Source organism: Cetorhinus maximus, chromosome 4 (genome assembly GCF_964194155.1).
Source record: "Cetorhinus maximus chromosome 4, sCetMax3.hap1.1, whole genome shotgun sequence".
In the NCBI taxonomy this organism is placed as follows: Eukaryota; Metazoa; Chordata; class Chondrichthyes; order Lamniformes; family Cetorhinidae; genus Cetorhinus; species Cetorhinus maximus.
Genome location: NC_135882.1, coordinates 76,017,795 through 76,040,642, shown reverse-complemented (window position 1 = coordinate 76,040,642; position 22,848 = coordinate 76,017,795).

Here is a 22,848-nt window from a genome sequence, read left to right as displayed (position 1 = left end):
TTTTATAAGTGAAAGTAATCTCCCTGAGGAACCACTGTGCCTCAGGGAGATTTCCGCACTCTTTCGCGTGCATGCGCCGATTGGGGCGCTGATCGGCTGCACGCCCACCCCCCGCACACCCCCCCCCCCACCCCCACGACGGGGAGAAAATTCTCCCCTATGGGCAGAATCGTCCCAGATTTGCACTGTGTGGTAGTGGGCGTGAAAACGACATTTTACCTGCCAGCCACAATGGTGGGTTTTCGTGCCGTGTTGTCCACTTCCTGCCTCATTAATTATGCAGCCACAGGAAGCACTCTCGCTGGCAAGCAGCCTCTGAATTGCCTGTCGCACAGTTACTTCACCGTTTCCTCACTCCGGGTGCTATATCTAAACTGCACAGTTCTCAATGCTTGCAGCCCAGGGCTGCTCCAGTGAAGACATGGCCCTGAAAGCCAAGAAGAGTTTAATGACCCATCGCTGGAATGTCTTTTGGAGGCCCGTCGTGATGTGCTCCACCCCAGCTCTGGCTGCAGGATGTCGAGCAATCTCACCACTCCGGCTTGGAAGGTGGTGGCAGAGGTGGTCAGTGCCAATGCTGCACAGAAGAGGTTGGCCATCGAGTGCAGAAAGAGGGTGAATGATCTTATCTGTGCCGCCAGGGTAAGGTAGCTATCTCATCACTCTAAACTCACACACTCACAAACCCATCACACATTAACTGGCATCTCACTCACTGCCAGCTCAAGGGACATCACCACTCACTCTCTCACACACACCCTCACATCTCCACCTGGCCTCATCACCCCTGGAGACTGTCTCCTCAGCCCTCACCATCTTGGGGCCTCGAGCAAATCAGCACACACCCTGGAATACCTCCCTTCCCCAGTATAGTCCTCGCTCTGCAGCCCCTTCCCTTGCCTGAGGCCACTTCTCCCTCTTCCCCAAGAAAGCCTTAGCTTTTCACCAGGCAGCTGGTGAAAAGCCGCCCCCTGCCTTATGCCTGATCTGGTAGGTAGAGACCTGCCTGCAAGCCCCCCCTAAAAGTGCTGCCTGTGAAGCCTGGCACTGATAACCATGAGTGCTGCCCAAAGTAGGTAGGCAAACAAACTTCGAAGTCCTGAGTGAAGTGCAGCTCGCCAAGTGCATGTCGTTTATGTCCAGTTGTGAAACACGTCAGTGTGCAATCACGCCAACACGCCTGTATGATCCAGCATGGGGGCTGGATTCCGGCGAGCAGCGCTTATAATGAGATGCTGAAATATTGAAATTAGGTTCCTGACATGCAGCGGTGGGAAACGTGGCCTGCCATTGACGGGTGGAGCAGATGATCGCAAACTGATTTCACGACGGTGTAAAACTGTTTTTTGGCCATTCCAGCCATATTGTCCGCTCACGCCCGCCATGATGCCCACTACCAATAGGACCGGACGATTATGCGTTATAAATCCAAATCTCAGAACAATCATACCATAAACTTCATGATAATACAATGACTTTGATAGTAAATGTGAAACAGGACGTTGGTAATCTACCTGCTGAATGCCATTTGCTTACTTATTTTCCTGATGATTTAAATAATATATGCATGCTGGGCTATTTTATATAAAATAGAGAATATGGAAGTGAAAAACTCTCAGCATTGTAATTAGGCCCAAAATCCCACATTGTGTACTGAGAATGAAACCAATGCCAATGTCATTGTTTAATTGAAGACAGCAAGGAATAAACACCATTAGCATTAAATATTAACATGCTCCATCTAGACACAGTGGGGGTTGGCCATAATACTTGCCTATATTAGGTTTCAAAGCATGAATTGTGTTAGCTATTAATAATACAGTACATTCAGTAATGACAGCCAAGCCCTCTTTTTAGCAGGGAATTAACATGGTCATTTAATTTTCACAAACACAAAAGCACAAATCACTTTAGGCATCCCTGAGTTAAAGGTGATAGATTTGCTGCATTCATTAGTGCTTGCGAAGTGAAAAAAAGAGGGCAGTGTTCTAAAGAACTGGTTTAGAATTACATGGTCAGAAACTATTAAATAAGAACGCAGCTGAATGCACCTAGGCTGTCTTGGCTTAGACGTGTGCAAGTTCAATGCCTGAATGCACACATTGTGAAAAATAAGCAAGGGTCATCAGTTCCTGAAATTTATTTTATGCAGAAATAATTTCCTGGTTTGGGTGTCTCACCTTTACAATATAGGATTTAATAGTTGTGCTCGCTGAAGCAATAGTAAAATAACTGAGAAAAAAATGCTAATTGGCACATGTGAACTATATCACTTAACTGCTGGCTTCAAATTGCTATGTTGCAAAGTCCATTTAAAAGTTTGCTTGCTCCGACTGGCTGAAAGGATTGTGGGGTTGTTTTGGCCAAAAGGTGAAAGCAGGTGCTAAATGGGTGCCATGATAATAAAACCAGCTTGTTTGAAAGTCTGGTTTAGCACGCAATTTCATCCTTGCTGCTGATGACCATAATGTGAACTTGTTGGAGGTGCTAAACAGACACTTGCAGATTTAGTACACCAACACCGTTTGACGCAATTTTCATGGAGTATTATATGTGGGCTCTTCACAGCCACTAAAGGTGCTGAGTGGTCTGGCTGGTACACAGTGACATGTTATTAGGACCTAGAGCGATGGCACACAGAATATATTCATTTTTAATTTAAATATCTTTAGGAAATATTAGATTGCCAATGGTTAGCCAGATCATCCAACCTGAGGATTATTTTGTAATACTGCAAAAGAAGTGAGTAAAAGTGGAAGAAAAATGATCACAGTTACAGTAAATTAGAATATTTTGGAGTTTCTCGCCAATTCTTCTTTTCAACAAAATAATTAAATGGAAGGCATTTGATCTGAATTCCAGGATTCACAAGGGGACCAGACACACACTACAAAGCAAATCTAAAGGCATCACTGGGAATACAGTGGCAGAATCTAGGAGTAGCCTGAAGGCTGCAATAAAAAAGGAGAAGGTTTGGGATGGATTTCTTCTGTATTCTACATGTAGCAAAATCAGAAAAATGTTTTTTACAAACAGATTAATGATTTTGTTATAGATGTGTACATAAAGCTTCCCCCAGAATTTCTCTCAATAACTTTCATGAAGTTCTTGCCTTTGAGATTCTTGTGGTTTTAACAATGAATAGTTTCACTTGATTTTTCAGAGGAATTCTAGCCTTACCATTGCTACAAAAGTGATCAGTAACCCGCTCACAGAAAGAAACAGAAGACAGATGCTGGGACCACACTAACATTTGGTAAATAGCCCTTCCAATTCACTCTCATTTTCTAAATATTTGTCTGCATTTTAGAATACACTGCCACTAGTCTAATTACTTAATTTACTGGAATATTTTATAACAGACTGAATAAATCAAAAGTTTGTGGCAACTTGAAACATCTAGAGGCTTAATGCACTGAGTGACTACTCAGCACATCTAGTTAAACCCTGCTAATCCAGCACGTCACTGAAAATTCACCATTACAAAATTATGCAGCATCTTATGGGATGGAAGGTTTTTCTGTCTGAGGTCTGAAATAACAACAACTGGAGTTCCTTTGAATGAGTTCTGTGACAGGTAGCTCCTGCTGCCACCATTATCTCCCCTGGTGACCCCTGCCAGTTATAGCAATTATTTTCCAACCCAGCAAAAAGGTCACTTTTCAAGCATTCAGAAAAAAGTCTTGGGGAAAATAAATCTCTTGGACAACCATCCATTCTGTCCGGTGTTTTGTGAGCAGTTCTGATGGTTCAATTTTTCTTTACTTTTGGTTTAAACGTGGCTGTTTCTACTTCAAAGTCAAATAATAATGAAAAGGGTAGTCCCTTTCCAGAACAACAGAGGAAGGTCAATTTCTATCAAAGGCAGCTCAAGTATGATAGGGGGGACATCAAGGGTGATTGAGGGCGGTTCAGTGGGGAGGTTGGATGAGTGGAGGGTAACTAAGGGCAGGTCAAGGGTGTTACAGAGGAAGGGTCGAGGGCGATGGGGTTAATGATGGAGTGGGGGGAAACTCGATGGTGATGGGAGGCAGCTCAAGGTTGACAGACAGTTGATTAAGGGTGATGTGGGTGGCTCGAAGGTCACTGAAGGCAGGCAAGGGTGATGGAGGATTGATGGTGATAGAGGGAAGGTCAAAGGTGACTGAGGAAGGGTGTAGGGTGATAGCTTGTTGATCCAGTCTCAGAGCAGGAGCATCCAGTGACATAGCTGCAACAGCAGGAAGAGGTAGCTGGAGACAGGTGGCGGAGGCAGTTGGCTGTGGTGGGCTGAGTGGAGACAAGGGTGTGGTCAATGCAGAGCAATGGCTCCCCATTTGTCCACAGTCCTCAGATCAGGAGGGAGGGCCAAATGGGCTGCGCTGACCAGATCTTTGCCAGCCTTCTGTCTGCAGTTCACTTCAGGTAGACAGGATGGGTCTCCTGCACCCAGTGATTCTTGATGCTGTGGCAGAGGAAGAGAGGAACTGTCAGGGCCAGGCACAGCAACAGCCAGGAGGACAAAAAGGGGCAGCAGGGGGTCAGGCAACTCAGAATGATGGCAACCAGAGGCCAGTGAGATGCCAAGCAATGGCACATAATCAAATATACAACAGGTGGACTATCACCTGCAAATATCAGAGAGGCAATGCCAAAGATGGCTGAGGATGTCACAACAGTCAATCACTGACCTATGTCAGCTCCTGCAGGAAGGCTTACAGCCCCCTGGAATGGGAGACAATCAAATGCCAGTAGCCTTAAAAATCACTGCGGTCTTGAATTTCTACACCATTGGGTCATCCCAGGCCTCTACAGGGAACATTTGCGACATCTCTCAGTCAGTCAGATGCGTCTGAGAGTTCAGCAATAGCATGTTCAAAAGGAGCCAATGATTTTGTGCAATTCATTACAGACCCTGAGTGCCATTCAGCCAGAGCTGTTGGATTCAGCTCTATAGCTGGAGTTCTACAAGTACAAGGAACAGCTGATTGCACACAAGTGGTGCTGAGAGTTCCCAGGAAACAGACAGCAGCATTCAACTGAAAGGCTTCATTCCATCAATGTGACCCTGGTTTGTGACCACTGAAAACGAATGTGCTCACTTCCAGGGAGCTCTCATGGCTTTTACATCCTCAGTCACTCTCAGGTGCTACAGCTGTTTGCTTCCCCTCAGCAGCTGCTGCAAATGCTCTTGGGTGACAGGGAATATCTTCAGAAGACCTGGCTCATGACACCTGTGCAGAACCCACAAAAACCAGCAGAGGAGAGGTACAGTGCCACCCATGACTCAACAAGACAACAATAAAATAGACCATTGGGCTGATGAAGATAAGTATCTGCTGCCTGGACCACTCAGGTGGAGCACTACAGCTGCCAGGGTGATGGAGTGACATGCAAGGCAGGCCTGTGAGGCCTTCATTGCATCCCAATTTCAGCCAGAGTGAGGTCCCTGCAAGACCCCTTGATTTCCGCCTCAAGGAATGTTGTTGTGGAAGTGCCAGCAGATCTGGTACATTCAGTCCAGACCAAACTACAGGCCCCCAACCTCTGGCACCTAGAAGGGAAAAGGCTTCAGGCCGTCAGCATGGATATGCCCATATGCATGGTCCTATCAAAGCCTCACACACCTCTGACTTGGAAGGAGGTCGCACATGACTCAGTCACATATGCTCTAGACCATAAGATCATAAGACATAGGAGCAGAAATTAGGCCATTCGGCCCATTGAGTCTGCTCTGCCATTCAATCATGGCTTATATGTTTCTCAACCCCATTCTCCTGCCTTCTCCCCATAATCTTTGATCCCCTTACCAATCAAGAACCTTTCTATCTCAGTCTTAAATATACTCAATGACCTGGTCTTCTCCACGCCCACTCTATCCAGGCCTTTCAGTATTCTGTAAGTTTCAATCAGATCCCCCCTCATCCTTCTAAACTCCATCGAGTATAGACCCAGAGTCCTCAAACGTTCCTCATATGTTAAGCCTTTCATTCCTGGGATCGTTCTCGTGAACCTCCTCTGGACCCTCTCCAGGGCCAGCACATCCTTCCTGAGATACGGGGCCCAAAATTGCGCACAATATTCTAAATGTGGTCTGACCAGAGCCTTATAAAGCCTCAGCAGCACATCCCTGCTTTTATATTCTAGTCCTCTCGAAATAAATGCCAACATTGCATTTGCCTTTCTAACTACCGACTCAACCTGCAAGTTAACCTTAAGAGAATCCTAGACTAGGACTCCCAAGTCCCTTTGCACTCCAGATTTCTGAATTCTCTCCCCATTTAGAAAATAGTCTATGCCTCTATTCTTCCTACTAAAGTGCATGACCTCACAATTCCCCACGTTGTATTCCATCTGCCATTTCTTTGCCCATTCTCCTAACCTGTCCAAATTCTTCTGCAACCTCTCCGCCTCCTTAATACCACCTGTCCCTCCACCTATTTTTGTATCATCTGCAAACTTAGCCAGTATGCCCTCAGTTCCTTCATCTAGATCATTAATGTATAAAGTGAAAAGTTGTGGTCCCAACACTGACCCCTGCGGAACTCCACTAGTCACCGGCCGCCATCCTGAGAAGGACCCCCTTATCCCCACTCTCTGCCTCCTGCCAGACAGCCAATCTTCTATCCATGCTAGTACCTTGCCTCTAACACCATGGGCTCTTATCTTACTGAGCAGCCTCCTGTGCGGCACCTTGTCAAAGGCCTTCTGGAAATCCAAGTAGATAACATCCATTGGCTCTCCTTTGTCTAACCTACTCGTTACCTCCTCAAAGAATTCTAACAGATTTGTCAGGCAAGACCTCCCCTTGATGAAACCATGCTGACTTTGCCCTATTTTACCATGCACTTCCAAGTATTCTGAAATCTCATCCTTAATAATGGACTCTAAAATCTTGCCAACGACCGAGGTCAGGCTAATTGGCCTGTAATTTCCCGTCTTTTGCCTTACTCCCTTCTTAAACAGGGGAGTTAGATTAGCAATTTTCCAGTCCTCTGGGACCCTCCCTGACTCCAGTGATTCCTGAAAGGTCACCACTAACGCCTCCACTATCTCTTCAGGTATCTCCTTCAGAACTCTGGGGTGTAATCCATCTGGCCCAGGTGATTTATCCACCTTCAGACCTTTCAGTTTTCCTAGCACCTTCTCCTTGGTAATGGCCATCATACTCACCTCTGTCCCCCGACTTTCTTGAACTTTGGGGATGTTACTCGTGTCTTCCACCGTGAAGACTGACGCAAAGTACCTATTCAGTTCCTCTGCCATTTCTTTGTTCCCCACTATTACTTCTCCAGCGTCATTTTCCAGCAGCCCAATGTCCACTTTTGCCTCTCTCTTACCCTTTATATATCTAAAAAAACTCTTGCAATCTTCTTTTATATTACTGGCTAGCTTACCCTCATATTTAATCTTCTCCCTCCTTATTTCTTTTTTAGTTGTCCTCTGTTGGTCTTTGTAGGCTTCCCAATCCCCTGGTTTCCCACTGCTCTAATCCCAACAAGGCCTGGCTAAGAATTCTGTGTGTTCACCTGCAAAATATGGAATGCCCCAGCTGCAGACGCTGTTGAGACAACAGCTTCTGAGGGGTGATAAGTGGTTGAGGCACACATCCTGGCTTGACAGCAAGGTTCCACTCCCCCAATCTAACAAAGGTTAACAAAATAGAAACCACCATATGTCAAGAAGCTCAGATTTGCCACAACTTCCAAGGCTCAGCAATAAATGATATGTCCATAACCCCCACAGCAGCCATCACTGAGTTTCAATGAAACGCCAAGCCCTGACAAGTCCCTGTCTAATTTCAAAAGTCCCAACAAAATGACCACTCAACACATACAAATAAAGTGCTCAAACTATATATTTGCACATAATCTTACAATGTCATAGAATGATTGGACACCTGTACCATCTTTCTGCCATTAGGTTTTTCACTTATACTTTCAACCACCATGCCTTTGTGTAACCCCGACATCTGCAGCTGAGGTGGAGGCAGCCTGCTTACTGCTATGCCCCTTTGCCTGATATGACTATTGCTCTCTGGAAGATCCTGGCCTCATGTGCAGTTGTACCCTCTTCGGCCTCATGTGCTGGAGGTGATGGGGTCACTGGCAGAAGGGAGGAGCTGTGGCAGCAAAATGTCTTGGAACGTCCTGAAATAATGCCCTTAGGAGGCTGGCCTGTACTCCTCCCTGCTGATGTGTGATGGCACCTCCCCAAATCCAGGAGGATAAGGGGCACCTGGCACCTGGAGGAAGATCTAGGTGCTTCATCCCCCTCTCACTTAGCCAACGGTGTATAGAGCCCATGGCCTGAATGATGGAATGTATGTCTAAGCATATATCTGGCAGCCACAGACTAACCTGCTGGACCTGGCTGTCTATGGTGGTCATCAACCTCTCCAGATTTTCACCAGACCTTGCCAACATCTCTGCTAGATGTTCTCCTGCCTGTCTCCACATCTCCAGTAGGTTTCTTGCTGCCATGCCCAACAGTACGTCATCATGGGCCTATGGTGGCGTATTATTATAAAACTACTGGTCTTTAATATGAGGATTTTTACGGTGACTAGGGGAAAATATAAGTTTCATCTTTGCCTAGAGACATCATCCACAATGGGGCTCAGCATTGGCCTAGTCTCCAGCAGCCCATCAACTGTCAGGGTCCATGGCTGCCATAGCCTCCCTCAGCTGCTGTGACGTTTCTGTTAAGTTTTCGCCAGATTGTGACTCTGAGCTTAGTTGTGAATGCATTCCCACCGAGATGGCTGCCTCTGTGCTGGCAGAGGGTGTGGGGAGTATTTTGACAGTGCATCCTCTGAGTATTTCTGTCATCATCCACAGAGGCGGAGTTCTGGCTTGCTGCAGGCTGTGTTTGAAGTGGCTCCTGAGTGTGAGGACCAGCAATGAAGAACACAAGGAATTAGCTTGAGATGATGTGCAATCCCCTTTCCCTCACATTGAGTTCACATGTTCCATCTGGTGCTGAAGCTTAGAACCCAAACTCCTGCCTGACATACCTCTCCACTTGCACATTTACATTGTTTGATGTCAGGTGATCAGGATTCACAGGTGGGTAGGAGGTGGCAACAGCTCCAGCTCAAAATCCTCCTCTCAGACAGAATGATGCTGCTAGGCTTGCAGGGAGTGGATGCCTGTCTGGGCACTGTTTAAATATGGTGTCCAGGCCTTTAACCCTGTGAGGTAATGATGGGGATGGTGACTTCCTGCATATCCCCACTGCTCAATTGGTCAGGCCCCTCAACCGTGCAGGGCTAACTGGCTGGCCGCTGAGTGATTGCACATGACCTTCCTTCCTGTCTAGCGGAAGTGCCATTCACTTTTGGTCCCGCAGTAGGACATTTGCCACCACAAAAAGATTCCACCTAAAGTAAGCAGCAGGACATTCTCCGAAGACATGTGACCTTTTTTTATGCTTTCATGGGGCGTGGATGTCGCTGGCTAGGCCAGCATTTATTGCCCATCCCTAATTTCCCTTCTGAAGGTGGTGGTGAGCTGCCTTCTTGAACCACTGCAGTTCATGTGGTGTAGGTGCACCCATAGTGCTGTTAGGAAGCAAGCTCCAAGACTTTGATGCAGTGACAGTGAAGGAACGGCGATATCGTTCCAAGTCAGGGTGGTGCGTGGCTTGGAGGGGAACTTGCTGCGGTGGTGTTCTTATGCATCTGCCAATTCATTACAGTGTGTTTCTATACTGGGACTGAGTTGGGATCAGCCTACGCAGAGCAGCATGCTGTTTACTGAATGAGACACAATGATCCTAAATTGCAATCGAGATGGATCCAATCTAAACACCCACCCCTCCACCACTGGCATATCATAGCTGCAGTGTGTATTATCTACAGGATACACAGGAGCAACTCACCAAGGTTCCTTCAGTGTCATCTCCCAAAACTGCCACCTATGAAGATAAGGGCGGCAAAATGTCTACAAATACTATCAAATCCAAGCTCCTCTCCAAGTCACATACCATCCTGAGCTGGACATATATTGCCATTCCTTCATTGCTTATTGCTGGATCAAAATCCTGGAACTCTCCATCTAGCAGCGTTAGGGGAGCACCTTCACCAGACAAACTGCAAAGGTTTAAGAGGAAGGCCCACCATCACCTTCTCAAGGGGAACAAGGGATGTGCAATAAATTTTCCCAGAGATGTCCATATCTAAATAATTTTTAAAATGTTAGGTAGAAACATAAGACCTGCTGTACAAAATTGTGGGTTGTTTATAGTGTTTCACTATGGTGACTTATTACTGTAAAACTACTGAGCCAGAATTTTACATCCCGCGGGTGGGCAGGCGGGCGTCCTGATGTTATTGTGCGATATCTTGCTTCTGACTGCCGCCTGCACCTGCCGACAATTAAGCGGGCAATTAAGCCCATTAAGGAGGCAATTGAAAGCAATCTTTCGTGGCTGTCCACTTTTACAGTTAGCGGATGGGGCAATTGGGCAGGCAGCCTTTACATTTTTGTTCAAACCTCGATCCCGGGCAGGATGAAATCTCTGTGGGGAAATAAAATAAAAAGAGATATCTGGGGACTGTTTTTTTATGAAGCATGCTTTCAGGTGCTCGATTGTGCTGCATGGACATTTTTTGCAGCATTTTTGTTGTTTCTGTTTATTGTGTGGAGGTCTGCAGCTCCCTGGGGCATCTGTCTGCCTTCAGGGAGCTCAGTGGAAGTGTTCACCAGCACCCACGGTAACATTAGCGACCGCTCCCACCGGCAGTGCTGAGCCCCTCTCAGCACGTGTTTCACATTGGCTGGCTGTTAATTGGCCAGCCAGCGTGAAATCGCGGTCAGGGTTTGATCGCAATCAGCAGCCGTTTCCTGTCCACTCCTGGGCCCCACCAATCACTTGTGTCTGACGAGCGAAAACTTCAGATCCTGATCTTCGATATTTTACAGGGTGAATAGGGGGAAGATTGTTTCACCTTTGCCTAGAGACATCATCCACAATTTATTTGATTTCTGTTGGCATTTTTAAATTTATGTTCAACACATATGTTATTATTAAATCTAAGACGTGGAATTGCCTTAGACATGATTTGTGAGAGTGGCGTTTGAGCAAACAATGCTTTGAACTGTAACCTTCAACCAAAATGACTAAGTACCTTTAGCTATAGTGTAAAGATGGAAGGAGTGCACATTGAAGATGCATCTAACTGTACTCAGTCATTTTGAACTAGCAGCAGTGTGTACCATCTACAAGACACACTGCAGGAATTCATCAAGGCCCCTTCAACAGCACCTCCAAACCCATGACCACTGCCATCTAGAAGGACAAGGGCAGCAGATAGATGGGAAAACCACCACCTGGAAGTTCCCCTCCAAGTCACTCACCATCCTGACTTGGAAATATATCGCCATTCCTTCACAGTCGCTGAGTCAAAATCCTGGAACTCCCTCCCTAACAGCACTGTGGATGTACTTACACCACATGGACTGCAGCGGTTCAAGAAGGCAGTTCACCACCACCTTCTCAAGGGCAACTAGGGATGGGCAATAAATGCTGGCCCAGCCAGTGAAGCCCACATACCTTGTAAGAATAAAAAAAAAATGCAACTCTTCATTCTCAAAGGGAGGTGAGAGACAGGAAACCTTATTTGCATTTTCTTCTGTTTCTTAGTGATATCCCATCTAATATTTCTCTAATTCTCAAAGGCAGTGGTTAGTGTCTTCATAACACCACAGAAGTCTAGATGTAGAAGAGGAACTCATTGTGGTTGATCATGATTTTGTGTGATATTAGTGGAATGTATTCAGTAACCCGTTTTACATCTCTCCTGACCTTTATTTTCTTCAATGGATCCCCTCAGCAGAATGATGATTTCAATTTACCAGTTTATTGATTACGGCTAGGTTTTATGCTTCAAGTCTCCACTGAATAATAGTTAACATTGTTTTTGGCCATTTTTAAAATGTTTCTTACAGAGATAACTTTTTTTTAAATGGAAAAAGGATTTAGTGGTCATTAAGTCAAGAAGTAACAATGCTGGTCATTGGAATATTTTTCATTTGGTTCCAAATCAAGCACAGCATTGAATAGATCCATATTGCTCAGAATATTATTTTCTATAACTCCAGCACAGGATGCATTTCTTTCAACAATAATAACTTGCAATAATATAGTGCCTTAATATGGCAAAAATAACCCCTCAAACTAGCTTTTTTTTTTCATTTAGATACTGATTAGCAACTATGTATTTCTGGCATGCCTTCTTTGATTTCAGATTTCCAACATTTGTAGTTTACTTTTATTCAAATAATGTATTTGAAATTTGCTTTTTTGCTGTTAAACTTGCATTATAACGTTGATTACAATTTCGTCAGTTTATAATTTTGTTCAGCAAAAGCTCTATGGCAAACGTTTTTATGTCTTTGAGGTAGATACAACTGCAATAGAAAACATACATTTAAAGAATTAGTGAAGAATTGCTTAATTTGGTTCAATTGCATGAAATTGAGAGAAACCTGATAAATTTAGTTACAGAATGTTTCTTCAATTCTTGTCATTAGAATAAATGAGTTCAAGATTTTCAGAATTTTTTACATTTGAACTTCAATGTAAAACTGAAAGCTTGGTCTCCTGGAAACAAAAGCTGGCTGGATCTTGTAATTGGATATGTTACAATCCAAGGAGTCCTGCTTTGATACAAGAACTTGCCTCCAGCAAAGGGAATATCTCACATAAATTAATAGTCAACTTGACAGAGTTAATGATAAAAACATGACATAATGAGCATATATGATTCTTTCAAAACATTTACACAGAAAAAAATCTTTTTACCCAAGAAATGGCACATTGGAAGCCATTTTATTACTATTGACATGATATCATTGTTAAAGCTGATACCTACAATTTTAATTACCATAACATTGAATTAAAGACTTCAGTTAGATATTAATCATTATTTCCGTCTAGCAAAGTTTAATTTCTCTATGTTTTATGGTCTCAAGCTGTGTGGCATGTGCTCAAAAGTCTGAATTTTCACTAAATCCCAAAGGTGATGTTTAAATAAACATTGATTACAGAAAATTTAATTAAATTTTGATTTCAAATTTAGTACTGTATTTTATTGATACACGTTAATATTTTCCTACACACAGGATTTATATAGGAAAGGTAATTTACTCACCCTCTGCCAATGCAGACCTGGAAAATTTGGGTGTAAGTTGTTACACGAAAAGAGGAAGACAGAAAGACCTCGACAACAATTGTTAAGTAAGTTCATAACTAACTGCAAAGCCAACTAGTAATACAATGGAATAAAAAGTGGAAAGGGTGAAAAATCTTACAAAAATCAGTTGAAGATAAATAGAAAGAATATTACACTGGGAAAGAAGCCAGTAGCGAGGCAAATTGCAGAAGACAGCGGAAAGGATCTATGTTGTGTTAAACTCTGCTTTGAAAAGCAGAATGGTCCCTTAAAAATAGGCAAGTAATAATATGTGAAATCAATATATGGTAAAGATTTCTTAAAATCAATCTTCACAAAATAAAATGAAGTCAAGCTCCATATAGAGTCATTTTATCTCAGAGTAGGGAAAGATAAGGAATGAGTTTGGGACAATAATTATAAGTTTCCAAAGTCTACTGTTAAAAACAAATGCCAACTATCTTCAGAAAAACTGTGATAAACCTCATTGATTGGAAATTGTGAGGGGTGAAGGGGAGGGAAGATTTACTCTGAATAGAAACAGTTTCCACATATTTAAGGAATCTGGCAGCTTGTTGTTCAACTCAGAGTTGATGTTAAGGGGAGAAAGCTTTTGCCCAATCTGGCAATTTTATATGAAGCAGAGCTCCAAACCAAATGTTTAGAATTTTTCTCAGAGATGGCTTTGCAAATTTGTTGGGAAGAATACTCTGTTTTTTTCCAATGATTTTCCTAGAACGAACCCTTTTCGTTCCTAATGGACCTGTCATTTGCTTTGGGAGGATGCAGGGGAGAGTGAGAAATCAGGCACAGAATGGAAGATGGCCAACTGTCTCTAGAGCACAAAACTCAGGTTCAGGAGTCTAATCAATTTCTTGTAATTTCTTTGAGGATTTTTAAGTTAATTCCATCTCCCTCCACCACAGCAACACTGCACTAGAGGCATGCACTGACATTCCAGCATTAATGATAGAAAATGTGTCACGTTGCATTTTCCCATTGTTAGTGTACAATTTGAATACACCTGCCCATATTTGGACAGATGCATTCAATTCTCGCCTTTTACTTCTAGTGAAAATTCCTGCAACTCTCAGAAGTCTGTTGGAGTGGTGAAATGATTTTCTGAAGCCCACCCACTTACATGGGAAAACTGGTATACCAGCGGAGGAAGCTTTATGGCTCTGCTGCCTCTGATTAGCAGTTGAACATGGCCATAACATGTGGCTGAAAGTTACCAGCAAGTGTTATGAAGCAACTCAATAGACTACTTCCACTGCAACATTGCACCTAGTCAATTTGTTTCAGGCATATTTTGTGGGTCTGTATTTTAGGAGAGTAAAAGATGCATATGAACATCTAAAGATAGATTCAATACTGCAGACTTGGTAAGAGAACACAGATGTAATGTCACTTTGAGCTTCTGTTGACATTCTCAACACGTTCATCACTCTATACCACACTACTTATTTTTTGTGAAACTCCCTAAGGTATTTGAGATTATCTTTCTCCTAAAACAAGCATTATGGAATTTTCCTGTGGGATAAGAGCAGGGCCAGAAATTCTTTAGCTGTAATTGAACTCTGCAGGGAATTAGGAGACTAAGTACTAACCCAAACCCAAAATACCATACAGCCTTCCAATTAAACCTGCATTTTGGCAGGATGCCATGAGCAGCCATTAAAAACCATACTGCTTACTAATTGAAAGAAATGTGCAAATTGTACACTTATTGAACTTTATATCCCAGAATTGCCCAGAAAGGAAGTGAGCTCATGCTTTGCCATGAGAAACAATTTTTTCTTACAAACAATTAATATGGTTCTGAGATAGAATGGTTAATTGAAGAAACTCTTTACTCTAGAGATTCCCTTATTGATTGATGATAGTAAATACATAAACACATTTGTGTAATTGCTACATTATTCTCGTGTACTTGCATGTATTACACGTTTAAGGGTAATTCTGATATTACTAGCAGGGGGCATTTCATGGCAAATAAAGAGATGTGCACTACAATCTTGCAGGATAAACTTCTTGTGAGCTCCATTCCACCCTGGAGTGCCAAATTGCACCCTTGTTATTTACTTACATTTTTCAATTTTCTCTCTCTTTTCTTCTCTCCTATGCGTGCTGACTCATGTGGGCATTGCTTCCATGGGTATCACCAGTCCACTGAGACCTCATTAAAATAATCATTCTTCATGCAGGATCCTGGACAGGGAAACCTCGGAAATCCATGGGACCATTTGCGCTGTCCCTGCAGGAACCCTGCTTCTTAATGATTGGCAATACTGAACCTACCATAATTTGTAGAGCTGTCGCATTTACACCCAATTATCGTTGAGGTAGTTCAACTCCTGTGTAGGACAGGAGTGGTACTCTGTCACAGTGGATGGAAATGTAATGCATCTGCTTTTCATACAGGAATTGAGAACAGCAGTGGCAGATTGGGGGAGCAATAGATAAGTACTGATAGCTCCAAAATATATAGCTAGCATATCAGATTATATAGGTAAATGTATTACCAGCAAATTTCTGCAATTTTATAAGAATGATTTCAATTTCTAGAACACAAGGACCCAAGGAAGCAAACAGATCCCTGAAAGAGGCAGAAAAAGAGAATTCATTATGAATCTGACTTTCAGATTCTTTATGGATCTGACCCAAATAAGAAAAGAAAGACTGCTGGGTTGTCACGGTAGAAAAGCATTGCTTTCAGGCAGTACTTAACAATCTTTCATCTGTTTTAACAGATGGTCAGTAACATCAATCCTCTACTACCACCAGGGAGACAACCTTCACTTGCTAGCCTTCACCTAACTCCCTCAGTCATATTGCAGAAACTGTAATTGTTGATTCCTGTGATGGCTATCTATTTTCCACTCTACATAAATTTGAGCTCATCCAAAACCCTGTTGTCCATGACTTGCCCCAAAAGTTGTTCACCCACCAACCCTGCACCCGCTGACCTCCATTGGCCCCCAGACCAGCAACCCTTTGGGCGGAATTTTCCAGTCCCCATGGCAGGTTTAATGGCGAGCAGGAGGCGACAATGTGGTGCGAGCTGAAAAGTCGGTTTCCTGTCAGGATAAAATGATGGAGGGATCTTCTGCTCCCGCCCACTATGGCAGGACACCATTCTCAACAGAGGCTGGCGTGAAAACAGAATTGCATCTCGCTAATGGGGTGCAGGTGAAGGCTTGACCGGAATCACCCCCCTCCCACCCATCATCCATGCTGCCAGTGGGAAATCACACTGGTCCAGAGTACGTCTGGACCAATGTGGCATGTACATATCGGCACTTACCTGAAGAAGGCCTGGGGCTGCCTCCAGAGTTTGGGATGGAGGTCTCCAGGAACTGTGGACCCTGGAAGATGCCTATGCTATTGGTACCTACACGGACCATGACCTGGTAGATGTTCGCCAGGGGAATATCTACCAGGTCGTAGTCTATGTAGGTACCAATGACATAGGCAGGACAATCAAGGATGTTCTGCATAGTCAGTATGAGAATCTAGGCAGCAAATTAAGAAACAGAACCTCAAAGGTAATAATCTCTGGATTATTACCTGAGCCGCATGCAAATTGGCATAGGGCAAATAAGATTAGAAAGGTGAATGCGTGGCTCAAAGACTGGTTTGGGAGAAGTGGGTTCCGGTTCATGGGGCACTGGCATCAGTACTGGGGAAAGCAGGGGCTGTAGCATTGGGATGGTCTACACCTGAACCGTGCTGGGACACCTGTTCACATAACTAGGGAAGTAGAGAGGTTTTTAAATTGAACAAGAGGGGAGGTGAGGGATCAAGCTTGGGTAGATGTGCCAAATCAAGGGGTAAATTCAAGACAGGAGACCATAATAGTAACACAGGAAATGAGGGCCATAGGATTTTAGGAAGGGACAGAGAGATAAAAGCTAAGAATATACCAATAATCAAGATTAGATGTTACAAAGATAACAAAGACAAAACTAAAGACTCTACATGAATGCACATAGTATTCATGTTGATTGCTCAATTTGAAGTAAACAAAACATGACCTGGAACCAACCAGAAAGCAGGTTAGATGAGACTTGATATTGTGTAATGTGACAGGATTAATTAATTAACTCAGAGTGAAGGCACCCCTAGGTAGCAGTGACCTCAATATGATTGAATTTTACATCCAGTTTGAAAGGGAGAAGAGTGGGTCTAAGACTAGTATTTTAAACTTAAATAAGGGCAACTATGTGGGCATAAAAACTAAGCTGGCTGAAGTGAACTGGTATTCTAGGTTAGGGGATAAATCAATAGACAAGCAATGGCAGACATTTAAGGGGATATTTCAGAATACTTAGAATAAGTATATTCCTACTATAAAGAAAAATTCTAAAGGGAGGACCCACCATCCGTGGTTAAGTAAAAAGGTTAAGGAAAGCATCAAACTTAAGGACAAAGCATACAACTGCGCAAAATTGAATGGTAGGTCAGATGACTGGTCAGAATATAAAGAATGGCAGAGAATGACCACAAAGTTATTTAGGAGAAAGAAATTAGAGTATGAGAGGAACCTAGATAGGATAGCAAGAATTTCTACAGGTATTTAAAAAGGAAAAGAGTAAGTAAAATGAGTGTTGGTCCTCTAGAGAGTGGCAATGGGGAGTTAATAGTAGATAATAAGGTAATCGCGGAAGAAATGAACATATTTTTAGCTTCTGTCTTCACTAAGGAAGATACAAAAAATATTCTACTAAAAGCTGTAAATCAGGAGGTGGAAGGTAAAGGGGAACTTGGTGAATTTACAATCACTAGGGAAGCGGTACTGAGCAAACTGATAGAGCTGCGAACTGACAAGTCTCCGGGTCCTGATGGATTTCACCCTAGGGTCTTAAAAGGGGTGGCTAATGAGGTAGTAGATGTATTGGTATTAATTTTCCAAAATTCCCTAGATTCTTGAAAGGTTCCATCAGATTGGAAAATAGCAAAAGGAACGGAGGCAGAAAACAGGAAACTATAGGCCAGTTGGCATGACATCTATTGGGGGAAAGTTATTAGAATCGAACATTAAGGAGGTTATAGCCGGGCACTTAGAGAAACTCAAGGTAATTGAGAGTCAGCATGGTTTTGTGAAAGGCAAATCATGCTTAAGCAATTTATTGGAGTTTTTTGAAGGAGTAACATGCGTTGTGGATAAAGGGGAGCCTGTAGACATACTGTACTTGGATTTCCAGAAGGCATTTGATAAAGTGCCACATCAAAGGTTATTGCAGAAAATAAAAGCTCATGGCATAGTTGGTAACACATTAGCTTGGATAGAAGATTGGCTGGCTGGCAGAAAACAGAGAGTGTGCATGAACAGGTCTTTTTCTGATTGGCAGGATGTGATGAGTGGAGTCCTGCTGGGGTCTGTGCTGTGGCCCCAACTTTTTACAATTTATATCAATGACTTAGATGAGGGGAGTGAAGGCATGGTAGCTAAATTTGTAGATGACACAAAGATAGGTAGGAAATATGTTGTGAAGAGGACATGAGGAGGTTGAAGACAGATATAGATAGGTTGGGTGGGTGGCCAAAAGTCTGGCAGATGGAATATAATGTGGGAAAATGTGAAGTTATTCACTTTGGCTGGAAGAATAAAAAAGCAGAGTCTCACTTAAATGGAGAACGACTGCAGAATTCTGATGCGGAGAGGGATCTAGGTGCCCTAGTGCATGAGTCACAATAAGTTATAATGCAGGTACACCAAGTAATTAAGGAGGTTAATGGAATGCTACCCTTTATAATGAGAGGAATTGAACATAAAAGTAAGGATGTTATGCTTCAGTTATACAGGGCATTGCTGAGACCACATCTCAAATATTGTGTGCAGTTTTGGTCTCCTTATTTAAGGAAGGATGTAAATGTGTTGGAGGAGGTTCAGAGAAGGTTTACTAGGTTGATGAACAAAAACAAAAATACCTGGAAAAACTCAGCAGGTCTGACAGCATCTGCGGAGAGGAACACAGTTAACGTTTCGAGTCCGAATGACTCTTCATCAGAACTAAGGAAAAATAGAAAACAGGTGAAATATAAGCTGGTTTAAGTTGGGGAGGAGGGGGGTGGCGGGGGGTGGTGGTGGTGGGTGGGGTTCAAGTAGAGCTCTTTTCTATTTTTCCTTAGTTCTGATGAAGAGTCATACGGACTCGAAACGTTAACTGTGTTCCTCTCCGCGGATGCTGTCAGACCTGCTGAGTTTTTCCAGGTATTTTTGCTTTTGTTCTAGATTTCCAGCATCCACAGTATTTTGCTTTTACTAGATTGATACCTGCAATGGGTGAGTTGTCTTATGTGGAAAGTTGGACAGACTGGGCTTGTTTCCACTGAAGTTTAGAAGAGTGAGGATGACTTGATTGAAGTATGTAAGACCCTGAACGGTATTGAAAATTTAGACATGGATAGGATGTTTCCTCTTCTGGGTGAGTCTAGAACTAGGGGGTATTGTTTTAAAATTAAGGGTTTCCCTTTTAGGACAGAGATGAGGAGATTTATTTTCTCTCAGAGGGTTGTGCGACTATGGAACTCTCTGCCTCCAAAGGCGGTGGAGGCAGGGTCATTGAATAGTTTTAAGGCAGAGGTAGATAGTTTCTTGTTAGGCAAGGGAATCAAAGGTTATCGAGGGTTGATGGGATGTGGAATTCAAAGCACAAACAGATCAATCATGATCTTATTCAATGGCAAAGGAGGCTCAAGAGGCCAAATGGTCTACTTCTGCTCCTATTTCATATATTTGTATGTGTGTATGGGTCATGCAGCCTCAGTCTTCCAGGGGTCCATCTTCCATTCTTCCTACCAAAGTGCATGACCTCACACTTTCCTACATGAAACTCCATCTGCTAAGTTTTTGCCCACTCACTCAACTTATCTATACGCCCTTGCAGATTCCTTATGTCATCATCACAACATGCCTTCCCACCTAGTTTTGTATCATTAGCAAATTTGGATACATTACACTCTGCCCCCTCCTCCATGTCATTAATCTTGATTTCTGCTTTCTCATCCCTTATTTTTCTAATCTTCATAACTTTGGCTTTTTTTTACATCAAATTTCATTCTGTAAGTTTTCACCACTTCATTCACTCTATCCATTAGTATCTGCAGATCTTCTGCTGTGCTAGCTACTAGAGCCTTGTCATTTGTAAATCTCACTACCTTCACCCATTGATCTCCTACTTTGACACTGTTCTATACTTTATCTAGTGTTTCCTTTATCATGGCTTCTGCATAGATGGTAAAGAGAAATGGTGATAGTACACAGCCTTGTCTCACCTCATGCCCGACTATTCAGTTTCACCACATATTACCCTGATTGCAGCAGTCTCTCCCATGTACAAAGCTACAATCATTTTTTTTATCTCTCCAATCAACTCTGATCATATCCAGGGCTTTCAACAGCTTTTCCCAGTTCACCGGGTCAAGACTATGATTTGGTGTGTCTTGTTGTAAGGGGCTGAAACATGGACCATGAGATAAGCTGACATTCAAAGACTGGAAGGTTGTGAAATGTGATTCTGGAGAAGGATGGTACGGGTCAGTTGGAGAGAACACGAGAGCAATGAAGAAGTTCTCAGGATAGTGGAGGAAGGAGGATCATTCATGAATATCATCAAGAAAGGCAACAAGGTTGGATTGGCCATATTCTAAGGCATAGGAGCTTACTGAAGGAGGTGATTGAAGAAAGATTAGACATATGTAGACCAAGTGAATAGACCAAGAGAAAGAAAATAATGGTGTTAGACAACTTTAAATTGAAAATGAGCAGGCAGAATGGAACTGGTTGGACAGCAGGGCCGAATATTCATCCTTGAGCTAGTGGGAGTCGGGAAAATCCCTGGCTCGGCCCGCCTGGCTCAGGACAAAGTACCTGCAAAGGCAGGATCTTCATTGCTGGGGGCAGGCGCTGTCGGAGTTGGGCCAGCCGATCTGGGTAAAAGTTTGGAAGCAGCCATGGGGCTGCTGGTAGTTTAAAAGGCCCACCTCAGAGCTGTGAGACCTCATTCCATTTAAAATAAAAACATGTAGGCACTCCAGCCCTCACTCCTCACACCCCCTCACCCTCACACACTCCCCATGCCCCATCCATGCCACCTCATGCTCCACACCCACCTCCTATAGCCCCACATACCCCAATGCTGAGGTGAGGCATTTCCATGTCCATTGACCCGCTATATATTTTATAGGCAGAATTTTACATCCTGTGGGTGGGTGCGCGCCCGACCCGATTGGGAGTAAAACAGTACGCGATGACATTGGGCAAGTGTCTCACCATCATCGTACACTCACAATATTTCAGTCGGCAGGCGGGCGCAAGAGTCAGCAGTGTGCCTGTTGACAATTAAGAATCCTATTAATTTAATCCTATTTTCTGCTGCTCGTCCAACCTTATGGTTGACGGGCGGGCAAATAGGCCAGGCGGCCTTTGCATTTTTGAGGAAACTTTATCCACGGGCAGGATGAGGTTTCCAACGGTAATTTTAAAAAATTTTTTGAAACATCATTTTTAATATGTCCCTGTTCATGTGACTGAGTCACATATGGAGACACGTTTCCCTTATTTTTAAAATCTTTATTTTTCGTTTTAAAATTCTTCAGCGCCCCAAGGCAGCTCTGTGCCTTCAGGGAGCTTTCAGTGCGTACTCCACCTCGTATGTGCAGACTTCAGTGCTTGTGCTTCCCCTGCCCCCACCCCAGCAGCGCTAAGGCTCTCATTGTGTGTTTCACGCTGGCTGGCTGTTAATTGGCCAGCCAGCGTGAAACCATGGTAGGAGCCTGATCGCGGGTGGTAGTCCATTTCACAGCCGTTCCTGAGCCTGCCTGCTCTGCCAGCCTGATGTAGGGGAAATCCTCTCCTATAGAACCAATGAGCCCTATAGCAACAGTAGGATGTGTAAAAATAAAGCTTTAAAAAGTAATTCATTCATAACTTGCTACTATGTTAAAACAAAAGTAACTTCACTAGAAAGCAATAAAAGTGTCAATCATTCAGACCCTTTAAAGTATCAAAAACAAAAGCTGTAAGCCCATGAAACCACTTAACCTTGTGTAAATGAACATTGTGAAATTGACAGCAGAGATCAGAGAGCCTGAGATGTCAATCAAGCAACATTCTCTCTGGGGTCCAGGTGTGTCAACAAGAGTAATAGCTGTCTGGATTCTCAGACAACCCTCATTATGTATTCATTATCTATATCCTTTAAAAATCTGGCCCGAATGAATGAAAATTGCAGAGGAGTAGGGCATCCCCATCTCCGCAATGGAGCCAGCCAGGTCGGGAGCACCAGATGCAGGCTTTTGACAGGAACCAGCCTGCACACTTTAAAGGCACTCCCAAAAATCAGACAGCCTGGGAATGGGCTTTTTAAAGGGCTCATGAGTCACCTCGACTCAGTAAAAATCCAGGCCCAGAAATAGCAATCAGGAGCAGGGGCTCACTTGCTGACATAGTGACGGCCTACTGCTCGAGCCTTTTTGACTTGGCACTTTTTTGTATATAGGAGGCCCTGCGAACTGAGTGCAACAATTTGCAATGTGTCTCATTCACTCAGGTTGCGAGGCCTCCAGTGAGGAGGAGCATCAGAGAGGGAAAGAGCTGTAGCTACAGGCAATGGGCAACATCACCCAGACAGACAGCGGCACTAAGAGAGGCAGCAGGATCAGAAGCCTGGAAGGGGGCACTGACA